General features: G+C 40.9%; 1 protein-coding gene across 1 annotated transcript in view; it reads right to left on the bottom strand.

The window, feature by feature from the left end:
* The window catches only part of LOC140695036 (uncharacterized), a 134,663-nt gene that overhangs the window by 58,935 nt on the left and 48,953 nt on the right, over window positions 1-26,775 (bottom strand). The window lies entirely within an intron of this gene.

Raw genomic sequence — 26,775 nt, 5'->3', positions numbered from 1 at the left:
AATTGTACTATCCCCCCTTTATGAGCTATTCTTCCTTTGGGGGAGTTATAACCTCTCAGAGCTAATTTTCTCAGTTTAAAAAATATAAATATTTCCTGGTTCTCAGTACTGCTGAAGAATCAGATAACCCTAAGAAAGCATCTGACCCACAGAATTTACTCAATAATGTTTCTTGAATGAATGAATAAACAAGCAAAGTGAATGCTGCTCCCTGCCAAAGACCATCATAATGATACTTCCTGGGAATCCCAAGCCCACGTTCACCAGACTCTGCACTAACAATGTGGGTGACCTGGGCAGGCCTGTGTGCTTCTCTAAGCCCCAATTTAATCGTGGATAGAAATGAGGGCAATAACACAAACCTCAAATTGTTAGTGAGTCAGTAATGAATTGTACCCCAATATTGCAAGATGGAACCATTAAGGAAAACTGGGCAAAGAGTCCATAGGCTCTCTCCATATTATCTCTTACTACCACATGGGAATCTACATTACATCTCAAAATAAAAAGTCTAATTTTTTAAAGAGGTTTTCGAGGTTAGGTGAGCTCACTGTCTCAAATAAGGAACACACAGTACAAATAGGACAATGCCCAGCCCATCAGATACACTCAGTTAACATTCCCACTGAGCCCACTAGTCCCTCCAACTTCTAATGGTGTCCACTTCCAAGAGCCCATGTGACCATCCTTGTTCTAATTTTCTATTTGTAATTTTTTTCTTTTCATTAAATAGAAACACCCAATTCCATAGAATTCTTACCAGATATCATGATGGCAGCCCTTCAAAACCTGACCACAGAGATCATGATGGCAGCCCTTCTTGGTGAAACAATAAAATGAATAGCCATTTTCACAAGACCTCTGAGTAAATCTACTAGGGAACTTCATCCTGGACTGAGGAAGAGGACTGGGGAGGAGGGGGCATTCAGGGGCACAGAGAATCATGGGCCACCTGTCCCACGATGGACTTTAGACTCACCCTCACCCTTCAGGAACTACTAAATACACACAGACAGAGTGCTATGGACAAGATTTTTTTTTTTAAACAAATCCCTGAATCCCTAGCAGGTCTTGTTTCTACCCATACACAAATGGCTTATTTGCATAATGTTTCACAAAAGCCTTAAAATATTATCACCCCAACTTGACACATCAAGAAACTGAGGTAGAGTAGTTTATCACATTCTACAAGATTAGAGAGAGGCCACGTCAGACACCGTATTTAAATCCAAGCCCCTGCTCCAGTGCTCACACTAGAAAGTGTGACATACTGCCCCTTTCCTGCCCTCTCCCTGCAATCAATCTCTGAAGAGTCTTTTCTGTGTCACCTGGAATCACAATCACATTCATTTTCCACAAAGAGCTATGTCACTCCTTGGAGGACTTTTCAAAATCTAAAGGGTTGGTTTGAGAGGAGAGATTTGCATTTTCTGTTTCTCAAAGGAAACATGGCTTTAAAAGAAACTGAAAAGTAGTTATCTAGTCTAAGCCCTCATTGTGCAGAGAAAGAACCGGAGGCTCAGAAGAGATGAGGAAAGGGCCTTATTAACAAATATTGCCTCAGCGCAGCACCAAGCCAGACCTGGCACTTCTAGGGGAGGATCTGGAAGGCCCAGGAGAATGAGTGTTAGAAAACAGAAAGAGAAGAAGCATACAAGGCCCCGTCTCTTCACCACCATAACATGAATTTCCACCAAATTACCCAGAATGGGTGCAGCCAATATTAAGTTTGTCAAAAGAGGTTATAGAATTCTCAACCATAGTGGAAATTCCAACATTTACTGTGCTTTTTTCCCAGTTCAAGCATCAATTCAGTGGGCACTCTGTACCAGGGACTACACGAGGCCTGGGGTTCTCCCAAATACAGATCTCTATTACCACGTGTGCAAACCACATTAAGGCCACCAGAAGAAAAGCGCCCACAGATAAGATGGAATTACTGAAACTGAAAGCAGCAAAAGAGCATATATTACTAGGAAAAACGGTGCTCCTAGTAATGGACTCATGGACATAGAAAGCAAACTGTGTTTAGCAGGCAGGAAAGGGGGGATTAACAGATACAAATTAGTAAATATAAAATAAATGACAAGGACCTGCTACATAACACAGGGAACTATATTCAATTTCTTGTAGTGATTTATACTAAAAACAATCTAAAACATATATATATACATATGCATATGTTTATAACTGAATCTCTGCTGTACACTTGAAACTAACATTGTAAATTGAATACACTTAAATAAAAAATAATTTTAAAAAATAAGTAAAAATAAATGCAATGCCATTAAGAAAAAATAAAAGAACTCTCTAATCCCCTTAACTGTAGGTGGTCGAGAAATCTAGCTGCAAACACCAAGTCCACTGGATCACTCCAGCACTGGCTGTCACTCTTTCTGACCATCAGAGAGTCACTTGCTTCACTGAGGTTACTTTTCTCTTCTGTGAAAGGCTACAGTTGCAACTAACGATGTATAGAATCTCATCATTCACAAGCCCAAAAAGTAGTGAGGACTTCACATGGGCCAGGCTCTGGTCAGATGAAAAGATAGGGTCCCAGATATATTCATGGGTAGAAGAAGTTTATGCCATAAAGGTATAAATTCTTCCTGTTTTGATAGACAGATTCATTTCAATTCTGGTTAGAATTCCTACCAGATTTTTCTTGGAATATAACAAGTTAATTTATGGTCAGGAATAGCCAAGAAATTTCTTTAGAACCACCACTTGGGAGGGGTGGATAGGTCATTCATTTCCACTGCTCTTTCTGAAGTGATGAAAACGTTCTGGAATAATAATGCATGCACCACTGTGAATATGCAAAAAGCTGCTGAATTGTACCATTTAAATGGATGGAATTCATGGTGTGTGAACTATATCACAATAAAACTGTCCTATGAAAATTATTTCTTGACAATTATTTTTCAGTTTGTACACTAGTCTGTCCCACAATTTAAGAAAAACAAAAAACCTAAACAAGCCAAACTATGCCAGGAGCACTTTAGGGCTGCAATATGCCTGGGTCTCCAAGGCCTCTGGTGGTGCTGTTCCTGTTAACGCACAATAGCTGGGCTGGGCTAGTTAGGGACTGTAACTATCTTTTGAAAATCGAGGATCACTCCTTTCACCCTGGGAGAGGGAAGGAAGGAGGATGTCACAGCCTCATGCCTTCAGCACATTTTTAACAGAACCAAGCCCTGCTTTCACCACTGCAATCCCTCTCACTATAAAAACACGTGACATCAACAAGCACCGCCATCATAACACCTGAAAGTGTTCAAGGTACTTACCTGAGGCAGAAACATGGAGGGGGGAGACAGAACCTCGCTTAGCAGTGACGCTCCCTTTTCCCGACTCCACCAGGAGAAGCTGGGCGTTAGAGCCGGAGGCTTTCAGCCCAGGTAGCAGCGCCCACGCCACAGAGCTGGTCCTCAGGGAGCGGGAAAGGGAGAGCAGGGCAGCCCCGGGGTCGCGGGACAGGGAAAGCGGGGAGGGGGACGCGGGCTGCAGCCTCGCTCGGAGGACAGCCCCAGCCACAGTCCCAAGCGCCCGCCCCCGTCCGGGCCCGCAGACCCCGCCCGCCCGGGACACAGCCCGCCCAGGGGCGGGGACGGGCCGCCGGACGAGAAGAGGAAGCCCGGGAGGAGAGGACTAGCGGGAGGGAGAGGGGAAGGGGACGCCAGCCGCGGACTGAGGGGATCCCGGCTGGGTGAGAGATGGCAGGTGCACACCAGGCCCTGGACACTGTGGCCGGGACGCCGGGGCAGGTGGCGCTGGCAGAGGGGTCTGGCCTGAGCAATTCATCTGAACACGGGCTGACTAGCGCCCTTGGGGTCTGTGACAGGCGGACCGCCCTCCCGCAGCCGCCTGACCCCTTTCCCAGGAGCCCCCCACCTTGCACTTCCACAGTCAGAGGCCCCGACCCCAGGCAGGAACCAAAGGCCTACCGGGCGACGTAGTTGAGAAGCCTTTGGGCCCGATCCCCGGCTCGGATATGGAGTTCTCAACCAGCGGACCACTTGGCACTGACTGCGCATGCGCAGGAGGGCCAGCGATCCTCTCTGGGTTCTGTGAGAGAAGGTGGGACAGCGAGGGAGGGAGAAGATGGGAGCGGGTGGAGAGGACGGGAAAATTGGAGGGATACAGATGGACAGGATGAGCAGAGAGAAGGAAGGGATCTGGAGAAGGGAGGGTCTTAGAGGAGTTGGAGAAAAAAAGCTTTACCTCTGGGGCACCCCTAGGCGGCAGACCTGCCTCTGTACCCTTCTGTTACCCTTCAAGCCCCGCAGCTCAATTTTACCACCGTGATCCAACCCTCCGTCCGATGCTTCTGCAGAAACCCTAGGGAGATCACACCCGTTGCCCCCACGCGGAGCTGGGTTTTCTGTTGCTCTGAGAACCAAGCACCCGCAGGTGTTGTCGCTCAGAACTACCTTGGGAAGAGCACATATTCCCCTTTTACACGCTGGGAAACAGGCAGGCAGGATCTCTGCCTTAGCTCCACTGTCCCAGGTGTTGGGCTGGCGGGGAGCGGGATGGTACAAGATCAGAGCCCCAGACAGAGCAGACTGCCTGAGTGTTGGTGCATAGTCCCCATCCCTCCTGGGTAAACCATACCCCACCCTAGTGGAAACATCAAGGGCTCACAGTAGTTCCCTGGGTGTGGGAGAGCTGTCCTCATGTGAAGGAAAAGTCCAGCTGGGCTAACAAGCTAAGTCACAAATCTAAGTGTGATAAGTGTCAGTTTACTGATCTAAATTCTGCTGGGCTATCTCGTAAATCTGAAGTTTAGTGTCAGTTTATTGGCCTAACAACCTAACTCGTAATTCCAAGCTCAACAAGTGTCAGTAATGTGATCTGTTACAAATTGATAAGCTCCAGTGTACTTATTCCTTGCTTTTTGTTCTTTGAGCCTTATTGGCTAATCCCCCCTTACTTGTAACTAAGCCTTTAAAACCTCATGTGCACGTCTTGGAGGTACTCAAAACTTCGGAGCCGAAGCCCCTCTGAGCCCACCGGCATAATAATTCTGAGTACTCCAACACTCCGATTGGTGCTTTTGTCTTGGCTGGCCTGTTTCCATAACACTCAGCTCCAGTGCCCAGCTTTCTAGGTAGATAGGAGTGTTACCAAGTCGAAATTAATTCTCCTCAGTGCAGGACAGGCCAATAAGTTGGGAGACCAGATGTTGGGGCATGGAATAGCAAGTTTCTGTAGACCTAGATGGCAAACTAATGTCCTGGAAAACCATCTCCCCAAGTCACAATTCAGGCTCCTTTCCTATGTGCTTGGTTAGTGCAAACTTCTTAGTGTAGGAATTCCTTCTTGTTAGAATCCTTTCTTCTTGCAGCTATCTGCGTGGGTCAGATCCCTGTAAACCTCCAACAAAAGAAACGTTATTTTCTATTCTGCAATTTGCTATCTTTTAATGAATGAAAAAGTGTTAAATATCCTTAAAGGTCAGAGCCTTCAGAATAGGGTCTCCTGTTTATTTCAGGCTCTAGGCAACATTGTTTTACAAGCAAGGTGAAGCCTAGGTGACAGAGCATAGGGTTAAATTCAAAGGAACAAATCTAATATGGAGTCAGATTTGTTCTGTTATATTACCCGGCCAGATGCCACTTGAGGATTTAAACCCCTTTAAGTTAAAAATAACTAAAATTTTAAAGGAATTTACATACATAGGTGGGAATGTGCAAAGCATATCTGGAAAAACACCCAAAGGATAGTAAACAGAGGCATCTCCAGAGAGGGCTGAAAGAACAGAGGATGAGGGAAAACTTCTTTCACTTGTGTATTTTTGTTCTCTGAGTTTTTTTTAAACCATTTCCTTGTATTTCTTTTTCAGATAAAAGAAATGTGTAATGGAGCAAAGGAGTAATTAGCTTAGCAAATACAGCAGCCATGGAATCATTAGTCATCACTTTTGATTTAAGCCAGAAAGCATTTTTTGACTCTCTCCAATGTGCTCTGTCCTGTTTTAAGACTTCTATTAATATTATTATTATTATTATTATTATTATTATAATTATTACTATTACTACAAGTACTACTACTATGACTATTACTATTATTACTATTATTTTATGAAATAATAACACGGTTTACCTCACCCCTGCCCATGGCTGGTGGAAAACCAACTGAGTTTTTCTTGAGTTGTTTTCCAAGGAGTAGAGATGAGTTTATAAACAGAACACATCTTCAGGGCAAAACAGGCAGTGTGCATTACCAGCAGGCCAGACAGCAATGAAGGGTTTTCAATAGAGGCACCCAGAAGCTGAGAGAGAAAGCCTCCAGGACACTACAAAAAGCTGCCCAAACTGCCATCTCCATGGTACTACTGAAATAGGAAAGAACAAATCTGACTCCATATTTGATCTGTTTCTTTGACTTTAACAAAGCCAAGTTAATATGCTCCGGTCTTTTCATGGGTTATGATGTCACAGAGGAAACGGACAGGTCAACAAGGAACCACTCTGCCGTGATCACGGAGCCGGGGAAAGGGATGGGCTGCAAGATGTATGAAGCAGCCGCAACTGTGCCCGTGCTTCTAGGCAGGTATCCAAAATCGCCTCGACAAGGTGTCAAACATTTGTGCCCATGTCCTCATCAACAGACATGTATTAAAGACAAATGGAAACATATAAAAGGCCAATACCCTTGCTGGGTACACCGTCCAAAGAACAAAGTCTCAGTTTGACAACTGGCCATCTCGGTTCCATGGGATTCATTCTTGGAGAACCTTAAAAACCACTCTTCTGTCCTCAAGAATTGCTGCATATTTGTCCTATCTTTGGCTCAGGGATGCAGCACGTTCAAGTGAACTTTAATGTCTGCACAGATTTGACTGTCTTTTTCCAGGTTCACTTGTCCATTCAAAAGAGGCCTGAGCTAAGTCCATCCTCCGTAAGATCTATTCCCTCCAGTGACAGCTCATTGAGCCTGCAATTAAAAGCCAAGTGAACAAGACTGTCCTCAGCTAAAAAGTTCACCGATCTTTCACTGTTTTCTTAATCTCCTCTCCTGGCTAATTGCAACAGACTAACACCTCCCTCCACCAAGATACCCAACTATGTCATTTTTCTCCCCAAAGAGAAAATAAGGTCCATAAAATAGGAGACAACTCCATAGTCACCTCTGAATTCTTAGCATATAGTAATGTCAATAAATACAACTCAGATTATTGTTAGTTTCCTTTAAAACCTTTCTGGTTATTTGAATGAGACCTTGGAAGAGAGGTGTTTGCTGTCCAGTATCTTGATCCACAAGACTCTGGAGGCCTTTTTCGGAATAGCTGTTCACTGATTCATTCAAAATACAACTTATCAATCAAGGAGTAGCTGTGCTTTTCTGCCAGGAGTTTGTGGTCACTCTCATGCCAGAACAGCTTTAAACTATATCCTTACTTTGGATTTGTTATTTTTCCCCTCTTCCAACAAAATTGACTTTTCTTACTTTCTTGTTTTGAGGAATTTTTTTTTCCTATTTCACCCTTTAGTAAAGCAAGATTCTCAGGATGGGCTTGGCCCATTATATGATCACCCATCCAACTCCTAGTGTGAGAGGTCTGGGGCTCACATCCCTCCCTCCTGTCAAGGCAACTGAAAATCAGTTCAGGAGCCAACCAGCACACCACGGCTTCTAACGCTCACGTATCTCTCAGAAACCCTGCTTTCTCGTTTGTCTTGGCTTCTGAGAATTTTCCCTCACTTTCTTGACAATGAGTTGTGCAGCTTGAAAGATGAGGAAGGAAGGTTTTATTTCTCAATCAGCATTTTAAGGAACTTGTGTAATGAAGGTTTTCAGGAGTTTCTAGTACCCTCCATTGCCGAGACAGAAAACACACTAGACATTTTCTAAATTTAGCTCTCATGTGCATTTTTTCTGTGCTTTTTTTTTCTTAACTGCTAACAGACATTTTTTAATTAAAAAAAAATAAGGCCCCAAAAAGAATAGAACACTGAAGGGGCAAACAAAATTAAAGGGCAAAGACAGAAAAATGATAACTACTCTACAAAGTTAATGTAATACATACACTATGTATCAGATCAGCAATTCTCAGTAACAGCTAATTGAAACATGACCATGAGGTAAAATTTCTCTCCTGTCAGGACATGGCCAACGGAAAATACAATTAAACCAACAAACTAATTTCCTAAGTCTGGCGAGGTACAGAAGTCTACAAGCTAAATGTGTCTTATTCTAGAAAAGAGGGAGTCTCACCAGCTCTTTTCTGTGGAGCCTGAGCCCACGGGAGGACGGTGAAGTGAGCTCTGTAAGTACCCAATTAGCAAAGTGAGTGATGAATAAATAGACGTGAGCTTTGATGACAGAGATAATACTACTATTCGTTTGTCCTTTAAAGTATGACTTCACGTTCAGTGATCAATACTTCGGCGTCCTTAGGAGTTGAGATTTTAGGAAAATGCACAACCTGGGCCCAGATCTCCTCTTTAAGCTCGTGACACTGCAGTTAGTTGTCTCAAAGGCAGCTCCAACTCCACATGCAAAGAGCTGACTTCACGGTGTACCTCCCATAGCCGTCCTTACCAGGGCCCCTGGTCGGAGTGTAAGGTCTCCCTGCGTCTCCCAACTCAGGCCCATCACTCACAGATGTGAATGGACCCCTCCTTCAGGGACCAGATATCCTCAGACACCGAGTCCCACTACCCTCAACTGACCTACCAGATACTCACTGGCACTCACTCAGCACTGACCCTCTGCTGGAGACCACGCTGCACACTGCACAGTGTATCTCACTGGATCTCCACAATAGTCCTGGGAATTGGGTACATCACTGCTTCAATTGATTAGATAAATTGTTTCACTTCCTTGCGTGCGTCATTCAAACTGACACAGCTACTAAGCCACAAGCCTGGGCCTGAAAACCACTTGAAAATTGGACACTGCTACACCTCGCAGCCACCCTACTCTGACTCATCACATCATCTCCTGCCAAGCCTTCTAAATGTTTCCAAACATTCTAGAAGACAAATATGAACTATGAGAGCACCCCACTCTCCTACTTAAAATCTGTCAATGATGGTTCACTCCCCTTAGGAGAAAGCCCAACCAGGCCTGAGCACAGCCTAAGGCCCCAGCATCCGCTTTCCCTGCACGGCCGCGCCGCCTCACCCACCACGCAGCTCTACACGTGCCGTGTCTAGGACAGGGATGCTGACTCCGCACAACCCAGGGCTTGTCTCACTCAAACAATGATCACCTTCTTCAGTGTTCATCTTCTTCATTGCTGACTCTCACAAAAATGTTTTCTCATGATGAATCAATATCTTTTTCCTTACAACTGCCCATCATTAATAATGAGCTCCCCCCAAAGAGAGAAGACCTAATTCTCAGTCTCCTTATCTGTAAAGTGAGAATAACAAGGAAATATGTGAGGTTTCAAGAGAAATAATATTCATGTGAGGCTGAGGGACAATTCCATCATACAGTAAGCATTCAATATGTGCTTACTTAATATTAATAAGAATATATTGCATTCTAGCAACCTTCAATCAATGTTTTATGACTTTGTCCAACAGACTACTGACAAACTGTTGGACGAACCACTTTGAGCAGATCAGCACAAGCATACTGGGAGAGGTAAGTGCTGACTCCAGTTACAGCTGCAGCCACCCAGCACTACGGGGCGGGGGCAGTTTGCTCAAACTCTTACATGTTGCTTGAGCATTTAGTTCTCATTATAGAATAAAGACAGTTGTTCTTTAGTCAAAGCTCCTGAAACATAAATCTTCAAAGATTGATGCAAATTAGGTTTCAAGTACAACACTCTCACTAGAATTTATTTGAAAATTATAGTCTTAGCTACTCCGCACATCAAAAGGGCATAATCTTAATGTATCTGACTAAATACACTGAAAGGGTTGTTTAAAAGTAATTAAGAAGAAGCCATTCAGAATAAGCTCTCAGTATCATCTGCACAAAGACCCACCCAAGGGTCTCATTTCTCACTTCCACATAGGTGTTTTCAAGTAGCTTACCTTGGGTCTTGGTTTCTTATAACACGGGGCGGGGAATAGTTGTGGATAGATTTATGTAGCAAATATATACCAAGGGTATTTGTTGTGAAGGAATTCTACAAATAAGAAGATTGATACATAGTCCCACCCATAAGAAATTCAGCCTTTCCATTTACAACAGCATTGAAAATAAAGTGAGAGATACATTTAACAAAAATTTACAAGATTTGTACATTGAACTTTTTGAAGTATCACCAGAATAAATTTTAAAAGATCTACATATATGGAAGACATCCCATTTTCATGGAATGATTGACAATATTATTAAAAATGTTAAGAATCCTCAAAGTGAACTATATATTCAGTGGAATCCCTATCAAAATTCCAGCTGACTTCTATGCAAAATTGAAAAACTGATCCCAAAATTCACATGGACGTGCAAGGGGCCCAGGACAGCAAAAACAACCTTGAAAAAGAAGAGTAAAGTTGGAGGACTCACTTTAAAGTGTACTAAAATGCTATAGTACTAAGTCAGTATGATACTGGCATAAGTTTGGATAAATAAGTCTAAGAGACACAATAAAAACCCACGGGGAAAAACTTACATTTACAGACACTTTTCCACTAGGGGGCCAAAAACACTCCATTGAAAGAATAGTCTATTCAACTAATGGTTCAGGGACAGCTGGGTATCTGCAGGCAAAAGAATCAATCTGGAATCTGAACACCCATATTTTATATAACAAATAAAATTAATTGAAAATAGATCACAGACAGAAATGTAAAAATTAAACCTATAAACTTTCTAAAAGAAGACACAGTATAAATCTTTGTGGGCCTAGGATAGGCTTTGGTTTCCTAGATACAAAACCAAGAGCACAAGTGATAGAAGGAAAAAGCAGATAAACTGGACTTCATCAAAACTAAAACCTTTTTCTTACAAAGGACATCATCAAGAAAGTGAAATGACAGGGGAAAAGGGTATCTCAAGTCAGAGAGTGCGTGCTTTGCAAAAAAATAAAATAAATCTTTACATCAAACTACCTCCCTTGTAAAGAAATTGTTTTAATGTTTAAAAAAATATAGTTAAAGGACAATGTGCAGAATAGAAGAAAAATTTTGCAAAGCATGTATCTAATAAGAGAGTAGTATCCAGGATATATAACGAATGCTTACAACTGAACAATACAAAAAAATACACCCAATTTTTAAATTTACCACGAATTTAAATAGATATACAAATGGCCAATAATCATATGAAAAGATGCTCAGCATCACTAGGGAAGTCAAAAACAAAATGAGATCTCATTTTACACCCACTAGGATGGTTATAACCAAAACATGGACAATAACAAATGTCGTTCAGGAGGCAAAGAAACCTCATATGCGGCCAGGGGAAAGGAACAATGTTGCAGCTTCTTTGGAGAAGTCTGGTATTTCCTCAAAAGCTTAGAGTTATATGTCTCAGCAATTCCACTCCTACATATAGAGTCATCTCTCAATATCCTTGGGGGGTTGGTTTCAGGAACACCACACCCTGGATACCATAATCCAAGGATGTTCGAGTCCCTTTACAATCAACCATCTGGATTCATGTAGTGGAAACTACAGATATGGCGGGGCAAATGTACAGCCAACAGAATGAAAACATATTCTCATAAAAAATTTCACATCAATATTCATAGCAGTATCATTCAGAGTAGCCAAAAGTTACTAACAATATCCATCCATCAATGAACGGATAAACACATTTACCAAGAATAGGCCCACAAACTTTTGGTCATTGAAACTTTGACAAAGGAGGTGAGAACATACAATGGAGTAAAGACAGCCTCTTCAGCAAATGGTGTAGGGAAAACTTAACAGCTGCATGTAAATCATTGAAGTTAGACTACTCCCTCACAGAATATACAAAAATGAATACAAAATGTGTTAAAGACTTAAACATGTAGACAAGACACTATAAACCTCTTAGAAGCAACCATAGGCAAAACATCTGACATACATCTCAGCAATGTTTTCCTAGAGCAGTCTACTCAAGCAATAGAAAAACAACCAAAAATATACAAGAGGGATCTAATTAAACTTACAAGCTTTTGCACAGCTATGGAAACAGTAAGCAAAACAAAAAGACAACCAACCTATGGAATGGGAGAAAATATTTACAATAAATGAAACTGTTAGGGGCTTAATTCCCAGAATATGTAAACAGCTTTTACACTTAATAAGAAAGAAAAACAAACAATTCAATTCAAAAATTGGCAGAAGTCCTAAAGAAACATTTCTCCAATGAAGACGTACAAATGGCCAGTAGCCACATAAAAAAATATTCATTATCATTATCAGAGAAATGCAAATCAAAACTGCAATCAAGTATCACCTCTCACCAGTCAGAATAGCCATCATTCAGAAGTTCACTGACAATAAATACTGGAAAGTCTGCGGAGAATTGGGAACACACCTACACTGTGGTGGGGATACAGTTTGGTGGAGCCATTGTGGAAAAGTGTATAGATGTTCCTCTAAAGACATAAAATTGACCTCCCAGATGACCCAGCAATCCCACTCCTGGGCATATATCCAGAAGGAACCCTAATTGAAAAAGACACCTACACCCCAATGTACACAGCAGTACTATTTACAATATCAAGACATGGAAGCAACCGAAATGTCCACTGAGAGATGACTGGATAAAGAGGTTGTAGCATATTTGTCCAATAGACTACTATTCAGCCATAAAATAATAATAAAATAATGACATTGGCAGCAACATCAATGGACCTGGAGAATGTCATTCTAAGTGAAGTAAGCCAGAAAGAGAAAGGAAAATACCATATGAGATTGCTCACATGTGGACTCTAAAAAAAAAAAATAGAAAGAAACAAAAAAATAAACTTATCTAAAGAACAGAAACAGACACAGAGACATAGAAACCAAACTATGGTTACCAGTGGGGAGAGGGTGTGGGAAGGAATAAACTGGGAGTTGAAGATTTGCAGATACTGAGTATGTAAAGAATAAACAGCAAGTTTATACTGTATAGCACAGGAGAATATATTTAATATCTTATAGTAACTTATGTTTAAAAAGAGGATGAAAATGAATACAGGTAGGTTCCTATTTAGCTGAAGTGTTGTGCTGTACACAAGAAACTAACACAAAATTATAAACTAACAAGACTTCAATGAAAATATTTTTAAATAGACCAAAAACGAAAACAAAGGAAAAGGATATTATCAAGCAAAAAGAATAAAGTACTGATTCAGGCTACAATTATGGATGAACCTTTAAACTTTATGCTAAAATAAGCCAGACACAGAAAGCCAAATAGTGCCCTTTAAAGTGAACTGTATCTAAGCGTTTATTGTACTACTCCTGTAAATTTTCCAGAGGTTTGAAATCTATCAATATCAAAATAAAATGTATTATGCATTAAAAACTTAAAACGCTTCCTCACAGGAGGGCTTTAATTATTAAATGCAGAAACGCATATAAAGCTCTTGGAAAAACAATTTGCACGTCCACACACAGTCACTGCTGTCACTGCCACTCAGAGGGTGGTGACAGCGCTGATGAGAGCTGCCTCCACTCGCTCCCCTGCAGAAAGGAGTGAAGGCCTGAGCTCTGACAGGCAGGGTGAGCGTGAACCTGAGTCATACACAGCCACGTTCCAGACTCTGCGTTACCCAACTTTCTTATACAAACTGCAACATGTAATGTAAACACGCTAGAGGGATGTATCTTACAACACAGGGAATACAGACAATGTTTTACAGTAACTATAAATGGAGCATCTATTGTACACCTGAAACTAATATCATATTTTAAATCAGCTATATTTTTATGAAAAATTAAAAAATATTTTTAAAATGCTATCACTTTAATATTCAATTCGGTTTTTAAGTTACTACTAAACAGCTCAGAATGTATAAAAGCATTTAATTGTGCTGTTTGCTTACATATTTATTTACATTCAGCCTCTTGCTAAAAGAGAATTTAAACAATTCTGTTAAACACAGCTTAACAACCATAACAACAAAAGGCAAAACGGAGAGTGAAGAGAAAATGGAGATTCAATACTTAAATGAAACCAGGGGGAAGTAAACTCATAAAAATGGATTCCATGAAGTCAGGGAAGGGGTTAAGGCTGACTAGAAATTCAGCTGTAGGATTCTTGGCAGCGAAACCAAAAAGAAAAGATGATGGGGCGGGTGGTAGAGCGTGTGCTTAGCGTGCACGGGGTCCTGGGTTGAAGCCCCAGGGCTTCCACTAACAGGTAAATACATCTAATTAACTGCCCCCCTAAAAGATCACCAAAGAAAAGAAAAAGAGAAATTTCTTTCCCAAAGAACCCTGATATTAAATTTGGATTAAATATTAAAAAAATGAAAAAAAGAAAAATTCAAAAGATAAGTGACACTGAAGGAAAACCACAGCTGGCCTAACAAGCTAAGTCACAAATCAAAGTGTGATAAGTGTCGGTTTCCTGATCTAAGTTTTGCTGGGCTACCTGGTAAATCTGAAGTTTAGTGTCAGTTTACTGGGCTAATAAGCTAACCCGAAAATCCAAGGTCAACAGTTGTCAGTAACGTGATCTGTTCCAAATTGATAAGCTTCAGTGTACTGATTCCTTGCTTTTTGTTGTTTGAGCCTTATTGGGTATTAGCCCCATACTTGTAATTAACCCTATAAAACCTCATGTGCACGTCTTGGAGGTGCTCAGAGCTTTGGAAAAGAAACCCCTCTGAGCCCGCCAGCGTAATAAATCTCAGTACTCCAACCCTCTGTGTGATTCTTATTTCTTGGCTGGCCTTTTGTTTCCATAACAACACAAGCGATAATGCCCGTGAGATAAATCTGGGGAGGCTGCTGGTAAGTCGCCATGTCTCACGTGGGAAAATCTGAAACATCCTTCTCACTACTCAGAGTCATCATAAGCCCACACCACACCTCCTGCCGTTAAATGCAGGAGCAAGGTTAGGGCCCGGCCTTTGCTGTCTTTGTGTCATCACAGTGATACAGGATGGAAGGGGGAAGAGCACAGCCATTCAAGGAAGGCCGCAGCAATTGACATCAAAATGGTGAAGGATTCAACCCCCAATAGGCCTTGAGGCTCAGGATGAAGAGATTTAACTTCTAGCAGATCTTGAGATTCAGTAAACATCCATTGTAATAGTAACCTGGTGAATAACATGCCCCAGGCACCATGGCAGTCCCAATGATAGCCACAAAAGGTCAAAGGGTGGGAAATGGCCAACTCCCTGGGAATCCTAGCCCCTTGCCCTAAGGCTGGTCCTTCTACTTATTAGCATATGAAACCACCAAGCCCAAGAAAACAAGCAACACAGCGCCACCTCGCGGTCACCACTCTCTGTCCCTCTTTGGAGAAGACAGACCTTCTGTCTGTGAGGTGTGTACCTACTTCTAATCTGTGCATGAAACCCCCACACCTCGTGACGTTTCTCTTGCATTTCAATGTATCTGTCTGAATATATATACCTTTACTCAACACTGGCTTGCTCTTGAATTCTTTACTGCATGAAGTCAAAGAACAAAATCTGGTGGGGCACATCCCAGGGGCTCAACGAAAGCCTGGGACACAGCCCTTCTCATGCCCAACGTGTTTTATTCTTGTATCAACAGGACTGGGCTGTGAAGTGACGTCTGAGGCCCCAGCTAAGGGACAGAACCAGCTTCCAGGGTTCCAATTTGCGGGCAGCCTCTCCCCCAGCTTGGGCCTTGGGGTCTGCCCGGTTCTCTGTGTTTCTCTGTTGTGCTGACTCCCCAGCCATACAGCGTACTCCTAGGCCTGTCCCCACAAAACCCTTCTCTCCAAAATACAAGCACGTCATGTCACAATCCTCTTGTTCAACCAGGAAATGTTCAGCCCACTTTTTTCCTCCCCAATAAATTACCCAACTGTCCTCCCTCCCATCACATCACTTCTTTCTTTGTGAGAACTCTGCACTCGCCACACCCCATCATGAACACAGGTGTCTTGCTGGCTGTGACCGAGATGTTTCTTTCTCACACAGCAAGCGTCCTTTCACTTTCCCCTTGTTACCTTAAAAAAGCCTTTCCTGAGTCACCCACCCCTCTGATTATGAACTCACAATGTGCTGAAGTTGCAGTCACTATGTGCATACATCCCAGTTTTGGCTAGGTTTCCATCACAAGATCTTCATTAAGGAACTGCATCAAGAAGTTATACAGGGTATTCTTACATCAGAGTGGAGGAACCTGCAAAAAATTTAAACGGCTTTGAAGAGAGTGTTAACCAGGGACAGAGATGTCGCGGGTCCTAGTCAAAAGTGTCATGAGGAAAAATGTTCTCCCAAGGCTCAGAGTGGCTTCTGAACACAGAATCCTCAGGGAGGAGGTGACAGGCAGTGATTAGGGTGGGTGATACAGGTTACGCTCCCCCAGCTGGGGAAGAATAGGTTTTTTTCTTGTTTTCCAAACAATTTCTTACTATCTTTTTCTCTTATTGCCACATACCATTTCCTACGAATTAAGCATATCAATGTCAGTCACTTGGGCCACTTGGGAGAAGCTACACGATGCCATTCACAGGGATGGGGCATGACAGCCACACCAGTCTAGGTTGAAAGACCAGTGGGGGTATTTGCAAGGTAATCACGGGCATGCAACAAACTCCCCAGCTTCAATGACCTCATCTCAAAGCTGGGGTCAATAAAACTACCAAGCAAATTGCGTGAAGATTATGGCCAATGTTTACTAGGTAAGTGCCCGTGAAAGCTGCCGCTTAATGGGGAATGAGTACGATCAATGAGGCCCTGTCTACCTGCCCACATGCGCCCTGCCTTCCTGCCTTGCTGCAACAGCAGAACTTGTTTAGCTGAGATGAACACCCCCAGAGCAGCCCAGACAGGAAAGCTCCCAGCTCTGCACGGCGAGACGTGTTCCTTTCCTTCTCAGAGCTGATCACAGTTTGCTGTCGTCTGTTTTTATGTTTATCCCTTTTGTAACTCCCTCTCCTCCGGAGTTTTTGCTCAAGCAGCACAGGGCCAGGTGTGTCTTGGGTCCTGCCGGATATTCTGGGCAGGGAAACAGCCAACTCCATATCTGGCTCTGGTGCTGAACGGAGAGAGCAGAAGGCCCAGGGGCCCATGCTGAACTGAGGCCCCTGCACCCAAAATTATGGTCTGACCTTGGGCAAATTACACAGTCTTCTTTACCCTGAGATTCCTCATCTGTCCATGAAAATAACTGCCCATGTCACACAGAGTTACAAGTATTAAAGGAAATCAACAAATTCACAACCTAGCCAAGGGGCTACAAGTGCATCCTCAACAGACAAATGCTGCCTTTACGGCTCTGACGCACGCTAAGCGGGGCGGCCCCACACAGTGAACACTGCTAAGTGCCAGGGTGTTAAATGCTTCATGTGTGCTATAATACTCTTTAGATCTTACAACAATCCCAGGAAGAAATGAATATTATCATGCCCATTTCACAGATTCACCAACAGGTTGAGAGTATGCATTCTATTCCAAGGCCCTATGGTGAAGAAATGGCAATTTAAACCGGAATCTGGGCCCAGGCCTTGGCTCCATCTCTCTCCCATCCACCTGACCACTTGCCTATGAATTCCACCTGTCCAATATAAAAGTTTGCAGCCGGCCATCCCTTAAAAGCAATGTGTGCCACCGTTTGTCAATGTTGTTTAATTACCATAAACTGTTCTCAGAAACCACTACAGTAAAGAAAGTTGGACTTAAGGAATTCTGCATTGCGTTCTCCTGCAATGTGCAGGATCCCTTTCCTACACCTCCAAATCCAAGTGTATGCTTCCTCCGTGTTTATGTTTGCACACGGCTTATTAAAGCAGAAGGTATCTGCAGTAATTCCATCTCGGTTGCTTTCCAAGTTTGCAGATTATCCATATTCGGTCTGTGAACGAAAATACTACAATGTGAATGAGAATACTGCAACCATGTCAGTAAACAAAGAATACTGATACCAAGTCATTAAAGGCTTCCCCCACTCCCCGGCGAGGACAGGCCTGCAGCCCAGCCACTGCAGCAACTCACAATGGTGCCCTCTGAGCAGACTCAGAATAAGAAAGGACGGGCTACTGGCCCGAGATAGCTAGGTGCTTGTCTAAAAAATGAATTCAGTGAGTCCTAATATTTGCTTCCTCCCATTCATACAAAATCACTAAATTCTTGAACTTGAGATACCTGGCTTTCTTTAGATAACAAGTAATCTTTTATTGTTCCAACAACCTGGTCTTTGTTGTAAAGCTCCTATATATCCTAGCTCTTCCTCAACCTCTTGGGAGCAGTCCCTCAGAGAGTTCTGAGAGACGGTCATCCTGGCTCGAGTCCTCCCGCCAAATGAAACATAACTCTTAACTTTTAGGCTGCACGTTTATTTCAGTCAACAGTTTTGGACACCATGAAGCACCACAGCAGATTTCTCTCCACCTGAACTCTCCAAGTAACCAGAGCCTTGGTACCAGCAGTGGCCCTTTGTGCTCATCCGCCTCCTCGGGGGGTCCAGATGAATTTGGCTGAGTCTCTCCTGGTTCTCAGATCTCACATATTGGTTGATGATCCTAAGTTTTATCTGGCGGTGTATCCAGGTACGTGGCCCTCCAGTTGAAAGAAACTGAGGTGAATTACCCACCCAGTGGAGACATCCCGAGTGGGTCCAAGTTGAAAGACACTGGGTTCAGGACTGAGTGGTTAGGTAAGAGGCTGGTCTAATGTTTTCCTCAATTTGGTTACCTCCATTGAATTTTTCAGGATAAAAGTAAAACTCTTATGAGGAAACTTTCAACTCCAAATTTTGGACCATCCTCCTGGCTGGTAACAGCATTCTCGGGTGACAGGGAATCTTCCAGGAGTGGTAGACACAAAGACTTCATGCCACAGAGTTGTCCCTCTGGGAAATCTTACTAGCAAATTTATTCTGAGAACCCGACCTTACAATGGGAAATAGAACTTTCAAAAAAAAAATAAAGAACAGAAAAGAAAAGAAAAAGAAATGACAGATTGCCAGTCTCCAAGTAAAACCCCAGCCAGATTTATGTACATACAAAACTTACAACATTAATCGGGAATAAGAAAAAAAAAAAAACTCACTCTGGAAATAACCAGGCCTGATAAAAACATTTTTTGGCATTCTGAACTTGTAAAAACAAAATCCCCTTTAGTGGGAACTTGGATTTCTCTTCCTGTGTCCTTGAAATGTAAACGTTTTATCTTTCTCTGGATGTTTTAAGTGTGTGCATGTAAGTATATATATGTTTAGTTTAGTTTTTAAAGGAAACCTTGGTCTCTGCCATACAAAAGTTCAAGTATTGTGTACATATGGTGGCCACGCAAATAAATTGGGATTCTAAGCAATTCTTTGATTGTACCAATTTTCAGATATTTTGCCATCTTAAACTTTGTTGCATCAGCCTGGACCACGAAGGCTTTAAGCTTTTGGAGAGTAAACCTTTGAATTTTATTTAGGCAACACCCCGACTCTCATGTGGAAGGGCCTCTTCATCTTATTGGTTTAAAATCACTATATATATATATATATATATATATATATATATATATATATATTTATTTATATATATATAAATTGATGGCCATATGATGGATTTTTTAATTTGGAAAAACTTTTTAATTGGTGAAAGTTTAAAGAGATCTCATTATAAACGGCTGTTTTATTGGTACCTATTAAAATAAAGTTTAAATGCAGAAAAATATATCTAATGGTTAACCTAAGAACTCAGATATAAAAATATAACTGGTTTGAAAAGCTACATTTTTGTTTTTCCTTTCTGATAAATGTTTCTAGAGATGCTAATAAAAACTTAGTATAATTAATGTTAATTAGGTTGAATAACTGGAAAAAGGATTGTAAAAATGTCAAAAAAACAGATAAGTGGCTTATCCCAAAAGGATAAATATTTTTATATGGTTATTTTGAATGAGATAAATAAAATGGACATTTTTGGATTTACATACAGGGTTTTGATACTACACTACGTAAAGTTAAAAAAAAAGGGCCAAAGAGTTCACCTACTCCCCCCCAACATTAAAGTTCAAACAAGTCCGTTTTATTTACCACAGTTTAACATATATTTATATGTAGACTGAAATACTTGATCAAGGATTGGGACAACAGACCAATTAATGAAATTAAAAATCGAGAAGGGCCTAAGCTCTTTGGCTGAAACTTGGGCATCCTAGAGACTTCTATAAAATTATATACAATGTACACCCACAAAAAAAAGGTTTCTGTCACTCCTTCTAGAAATAAGAATTATTGATTAAACTTAATAAATATAAAAATTAAAGGTATAAGATTTAATAAAATTGAGATAAAAGTTTGTGAAATTGGTATATTTAGATGGTCTTTATATAAACCTTTTGCTTATGTTGTGGGATAGATATGTTTCAGTGGAAAAACGCTTCCCCTTCTTGGTATTATAAGGCTGGGCACATGTCTATCCCTCTGAAAATATTAATTGAACAAATTAAAGGAAACCAATATAGTTACTTGAGACGTCCAATATAACGTAAATCTAAAAAGTAATTTGAGTAGCTAAAAAAAAAGATAGGTTTACCCTGGGTTTAACTTATAACTCAAGGAAAAGAGACCTTAATAAATGTCTTATGCAAGCTTTGGAAGACAAAATAAAGAAAACCTTAGTTTTAAAACATGGAATTCTTTGTTTACAGCTCTTCTCACTGATACAAAAATGCCAATTAAGGAGATAAAATTGGGTCTGGGTGACAGAGCATTTATCTGGGGACCTGGAAGAGAGTGTCTTTGTCTTGCAGATCAGAAATATAAATACAACAAACAGTGACCTAGGACTGAGCCTAATTAGCTCAACGAAATAAAACTTGAGGCCATGAAATTTTTGGCATTTTAGAACTCAGAACTCTGACGGGTCCTTCAGACTTTGTGAGGAAATCTTAATTATCTGTTTCATAAATAGTAAGCCTTAGTGATTTGAGCAAGCAAATTCAGCTTACTCCAACTATTATTATAAATATAAGTAAGTTTTAAAGTGAAGCTATGAGATCTCTAGCTTTTGTCTGTTTATAAGCCTGCATACAGATTATAGAAGTGAGATATTTCTACTGCTAAAAAAAAAAATTTCGAAGTCAAAGAGCTCTGCTTAATTGATGTAAAAATATAAGAGCTTAAAAATTAAGTATTTTTAAAATAAAAACTTAACAAATTGACTTTCAGTGTCATGTGAATTGGAAAATATTCAATATTAAGGTAATATTTGATATTGTTTAGTTTAAGTATGTTCTAATAAATGTAGACATCTTTAAAATCATCCATCTTAACTATAATACCTTTACTGTACCTAGGTTTAATGAAAGTCAAATAAGATCCTGTTATATCTGTTGCAGATTTGTCAAAAAAAAAATAACAGTAATGTGCTGTGGTAAAATTTTAAGTAAATTAAATGCAAATGAGATGAGAGCTTTGGGTAAATATTTAAAATATATTTTTAAAATGTATGCTTAAAATAATCTCTAAATGTTTGATATCTTTAAATTCTAGAGTTGTGCTAAATTAAGTTAAATGACAAGATTTTATTAAATATCTATGCCATTTTCAGATAAAATAAGATTGAAATATGAATTACTTAACATTTAACTTCCTCTTACAGTGAAACTAAAGGTGTTTAGAAATATTAATAAATGGTTGGTATCACACAGAAATAGTCTCTATTAGTAAGGGAATGATCTCAGTATCCTAGGAAAGTAACATAAATGCGTAAAGGAAGATGTAAGAATGGAATAATACTTTGTTAATGAAAAATAGTGACTTTCTCCTGAAGCTGGTTACCTCTGAATGGAAGACAAAATAAGGGACACACTAATATAAGGATAGAAAGCTGTGGAAGGCTTGTGGAAAAGGAACCCTGAGGAAAGTTTTGTACGTGGTCAGAATTGGCTAAGTTTAGAATCAAATTGGGCAACGTAAATGAATCTTAGGAGTTAGCTGGAACAAGATTAGATTTGGTTTTCTCTCTGTTAAGAGGAAAAAATTTTCTTAAAATATTAATCCACCTTCAGTAACAGATTGTAAAACTTCTTATACCACTTAGCTGATCTGTTCTGCCTTTACATTTGACATATTTTCTTGTTAATGAATTAGTACTACATTACAGTGATCTATATGTTTATCTGATCAAGTGTTCTGAAATCTTTCAAAAAGCTCCCCAAATATAAAATTCTAATTAATTAAATAAAAATTAATTTAATTAATTAAAATTCTTTTAATCTCCAGTTAAGTTTGGGATGCTACAGAAGGCCCCTGAAACATCCCAAAGAGAGATTTTTAACTATAAAGTTTCATTTGGCATTTTAAATAACATGGAATTGTCAAATGAATCATAAAACTTCTAAGGTTATATTGAATGAGAAATATTATTAATATAGGTATTGTAGAAATTATATGGACTCCCTAAAATTCTGGTTTATCTGAAATGTTACCAGTGATAATTATGGGTATAGTGAACAGGTTTCTTTATTGATTATAGTGTAACGGTGTTTAACCATGCTTTTAAATCTTTTGTCATTTATAGACAGTTAATTGTTTTCTTCTGATGGTTTTGCAAAATGCTTTCTCTTCAAGGAGATTTACTGATTTCTAATAAATTTCAAACTACAGCACTGAACTAAACTGGGTAAGACATTTTAAAGTTCTAATGAAAACTCTCATTAAAAGAATTAGTTACATGGGACTGATTAACCAGCTGAATATGGTTATAATTTTTGATATTGTTTGAAATACTACTGCCTTTTAACCTGTTTCCCAGACATAAAGAATCTCTTCTCCTTAAGCTAGTTATGGTTCACAGCAATTTGATAAATTATAACTATGTATACAGACTTGGAACAGTTATCTTTTCTCTCTATCTGATCCCTCAAAAGACTAAAAATACTTAGGTCCCCAGTGGCTCTATCAGACAAATTAGGGAGATCATCTCCTAAGAGATATAGGAGTATAAAGGTATTTTAAGGATTTTAAAGAGAAAAGAATTTACCTAAATCTGTAAGGCAAAAATCCATGAAAAGCCTTGACGTGGCTTTCTTGGCCTTAGAAAACCTTATTAACATTCTACCCTGAGACTCCGTATTAAAACTTCCAACACAGTCAATTTAAAAAGCCTATATGATCAAATAATCAGATTTAATTTGTAAAGAAATTAATCTTGATTTGGCTATATTTGAGAAAACTGAGGGTAACTTTAGAGAGAAAAAAATTATATTTTAGTCGATATTAAATTCTAGTTTTGTTAATTGAGGTCCATATTTACTAAGACACTTCCCAGATCATTCCTTGCTGTTATGTCACACTGCTGTACAGTTTAATTGAATTATGAAAAGAATACTCTAGGTTTGATTCTGAAGCTCAGTAATCTATCCTTGGGTAAAATTCCAATGCCCCATGACCTGCAGCCAGGGGATTATACATACTGCAACAGGCATGACTTAAAGAACTGTCTCCAACCTGAATGGAAAGACCCTTTTTCAGATACTCTTAACTAGACCATACACACCAAAGCTGAAGGAAACGGAGTCTCGGATTCATTTCCTATCTGAAACAGCCCCTGCAGTGCACTGGCCTATAGAGCACTGCTCACCTTAAAACAATGCCCAAATGGAGAAAAAGCTTCCATACCAGGATGAGAAGAAGACGACATCTGAGCTAGACTGCTGACCCAAGACACCGGACCAGGACTGTATACCAATTACTTTGATAATTTCTCCAACCTTTGATTATGAACTACTCCAATTGTTAAGTTTATGATAAATTACCTATGTCTAGTACTTCTGTGTTACCTTGGTGGGTTTCCCTACTCCAAGGCTCTAACTAGATAGCCCTCAGAAACGTTATTCTAAAAAGAATTTATAGTTCTGTTTAGGCCACTGTTGATCTTACAAGGTGGGAGATTTCAACTGGCCAATTAATACCTGCCCTGACCCTGACCATAAATATGAACTTTCTCATAGGATCAAACTCAGAAACACAAGCAAAATTTTAACCCAAAAATACAACTTCTCGACTATTAAATTCTTACTCGTGACTTTATTAACGTTACTAGCTGTATTACTTATATCCTGTCTATTTTATAAAATTGTTGTCTGTTACATTTCCCAATGTGTAACTAGGCCCACAAGATGGATGATGGCTAAACATCTTGAAGAAACAGATAAAATTTATAACCCTGAATAAAATAAATATAATAGTGTGATTCTAGGTATGGGAATGAGCAAAGATGGGTAAACACTTCCTGGATCATAATAGAGTAGTAAGACAGGTGATCCAGAGAACTTTTAGTATCAACAGGGCCTGATAAAAAAAACTAACACCTTGAATGGCAACTCAGAAGATTCTTCACCTGAACTAGGAATGAGCCATCCTAGCACCGTGGGACAAAATTGGTCATGAAATGTCTCTCAAAATATTGGTCGAATTTAGGACCAAGGGGGAACACTGTGAATGAAAATACTACAATGTGCATGAAAATACTGCAACCATGTCAGTAAACAAAGAATGCTGAATCCAAATCATCAGCGGCTGCTGCCAACCCCCAGCGAGTTCATGCCTACAGCCCGGCCTCTCAGCCACTCACAGTGGTGCCCTCTGAGCAGACTCAGTGCAAGAAAGGACAGGATACTGGCCCTAGATAGCCAGGTGCTTGCCAAAGGAATGAATTCAATGACCCAAATGTTTGCTTCCCACCATACATAGAAAACCACTAAATACTTGAACTTGAGATATCTGGTTTTCTTTAGATAACAAGCAATATTTTATTGTTCCAATTACCTGATCTTTGTTGTAAAGATTCTATTTATCCTAGCTCCTCCACTACCTCTTGGGAGCAGTCCCTCAGAGTGATCTGAGAGGCTGTCATCCCGGCTCGAGTCCTCCAGCCAAATAAATCAAAGCCCTTAACATTTAGGCTGAACGTTTATTTCAATGACGTTCCAGAATAGACACAACTCATCAATTCTGTAATGGAACACACTGAATCAGGAACCAAAAGCGTGTTTTAGTCCAGAAAATCTCCAGGTTCCTATTTCTTCCTGTCATTATACAATCCCTCCAGAACTCATTACTTTGCTGTCTGCTCCTCTGGCAACCAAACTCAGAGAAGAGACAACTCAGCAGAGCGCCCTGCTGGGGAGAACACCCCGCAGAAGCACTGCAGGCTGCCTTCCCTCCCGCACGCTCTGCTGACCCTTGGTGTCCCCCGTGGAGACCAGGCCAACACAGCTCTTCCCAACAGCTGCAAAGTCGCACACGTTAAATAAATCATTTTATTTTATATGATATTTTACGTATATACCCATCTCTGAAAACAGCTTTGCCAGAAGCCCAAATCTTCAACATTAATCTGCAAAGGCAAATCAGGTCCCCAAGGGAAAACAAGTCTTAAGACGACGCTAAGGCCTCCAAAGTCCTCTCCACGACCATGAACCAAACTGCCTGCAGGTCTGCAGCTGCAGGACGCTACATGTCTGCTTTTAAAGCAACCCCTTTCTGCCCTCGGGTGCTACAATGCCCTTTTATGCCCTCCCATCACAGGGCAAGAGCAGCCGCTGCAGAACCTTGCAGGGCAGCACTGACAGGACTGGACAAAGGGGATCAGAGCTAAACAAAGCATTCTGATGACACGAGCTTGTCACTGTGTCTCTTTACAGATGTAGATATATATAGAGAGAAGTGGGGTGATATTGCTCAAAGTCACACAGCTAATAAGTGGCAAAGTATATAACTCTGCTCCTCCCTCCTGTGTGACGCCCAACTGGGACAACCACAGGGTTCTCTCGTGGCTGCCTGAACAGTCTTTTCCTATCACTCATGACACACAATAATGTCTGAACTTAGCCTGCATTTGCAGCATCTTTTCCCTCCAGTTTCTCAGGAACAAGGCTGTTCGGGCCTGTATGAATTCCGGCTTCCTGAAATCTCCGTGCTCAGGCTGGTCTTGCCTGTGCATCCGGCCCGCTGCTCAGAGGCTCTTCCTCCCCTGCAGGAGGACGTTTCTAATCTTCACAGGGACACAACCTCAGGGGAGCTCTCCTCTCGCCCTCAGCATGGCAGGTGTCCCAGGCCTCATCCCGAGCAGCCCCGTTAGGACGGTGTCTGCCCAGCTCTGCTAGTCAGATCAGCAGCCTCAATGCCAGGGATTATACCCAGGTCACACTGCAAACCTACTGCCCGCCTCACAGCCCCCAGCCAGCAGGTCACCTGGAAGTCACAGCAAGTGCCCCACCCAATCCAGAAGTCTCTTCTTTTGCCAGCACCACTGATGAATGGTTTCCAACCTTCGGTCAGTTTCGCACAAAACAGCACCTTCAACTGTGAAACGGGTGGTTTTTCTTCTGCACCTCATCCTTACTGGAAACGTAAAGGGAAACCAAAAGGCCTTTTCTCAACCCTTTTCTGATGAAACCCTCCCACCCACAATACTCATATGCTCAAGAGCTTTGGATCCACATGATTTTCTTTCTCTTAGGCTAAGTGGCTCAAAAAACTAAGGGATTCTTTCTCCTTTGAGGGTATTAGCACTCAGTTTCTCGGCTTTAATCTGTTTTTGTCTCTCTCTTCAGTGACCCTAGCAGTTGCCACCTCTTACTCCCTTCAGCAGCCTCCCTCCCAACTTCTAGTCTAGGAAATCAGCTGTGATGAGGGGCATGGGGGCAGTCACAGAAGATGCAACTAAGGCACAGAGAGGCTACATAATTTGCCCAAGAAATCACCTTGAACCACCAACAGAGTGTGT

The sequence above is a fragment of the Vicugna pacos genome, unplaced genomic scaffold (assembly GCF_048564905.1).
Source record: "Vicugna pacos unplaced genomic scaffold, VicPac4 scaffold_125, whole genome shotgun sequence".
NCBI classification, from domain to species: Eukaryota; Metazoa; Chordata; class Mammalia; order Artiodactyla; family Camelidae; genus Vicugna; species Vicugna pacos.
Note: the sequence above shows the minus strand (reverse complement) of the source record. Positions and strands in the feature narration are given on the sequence as shown.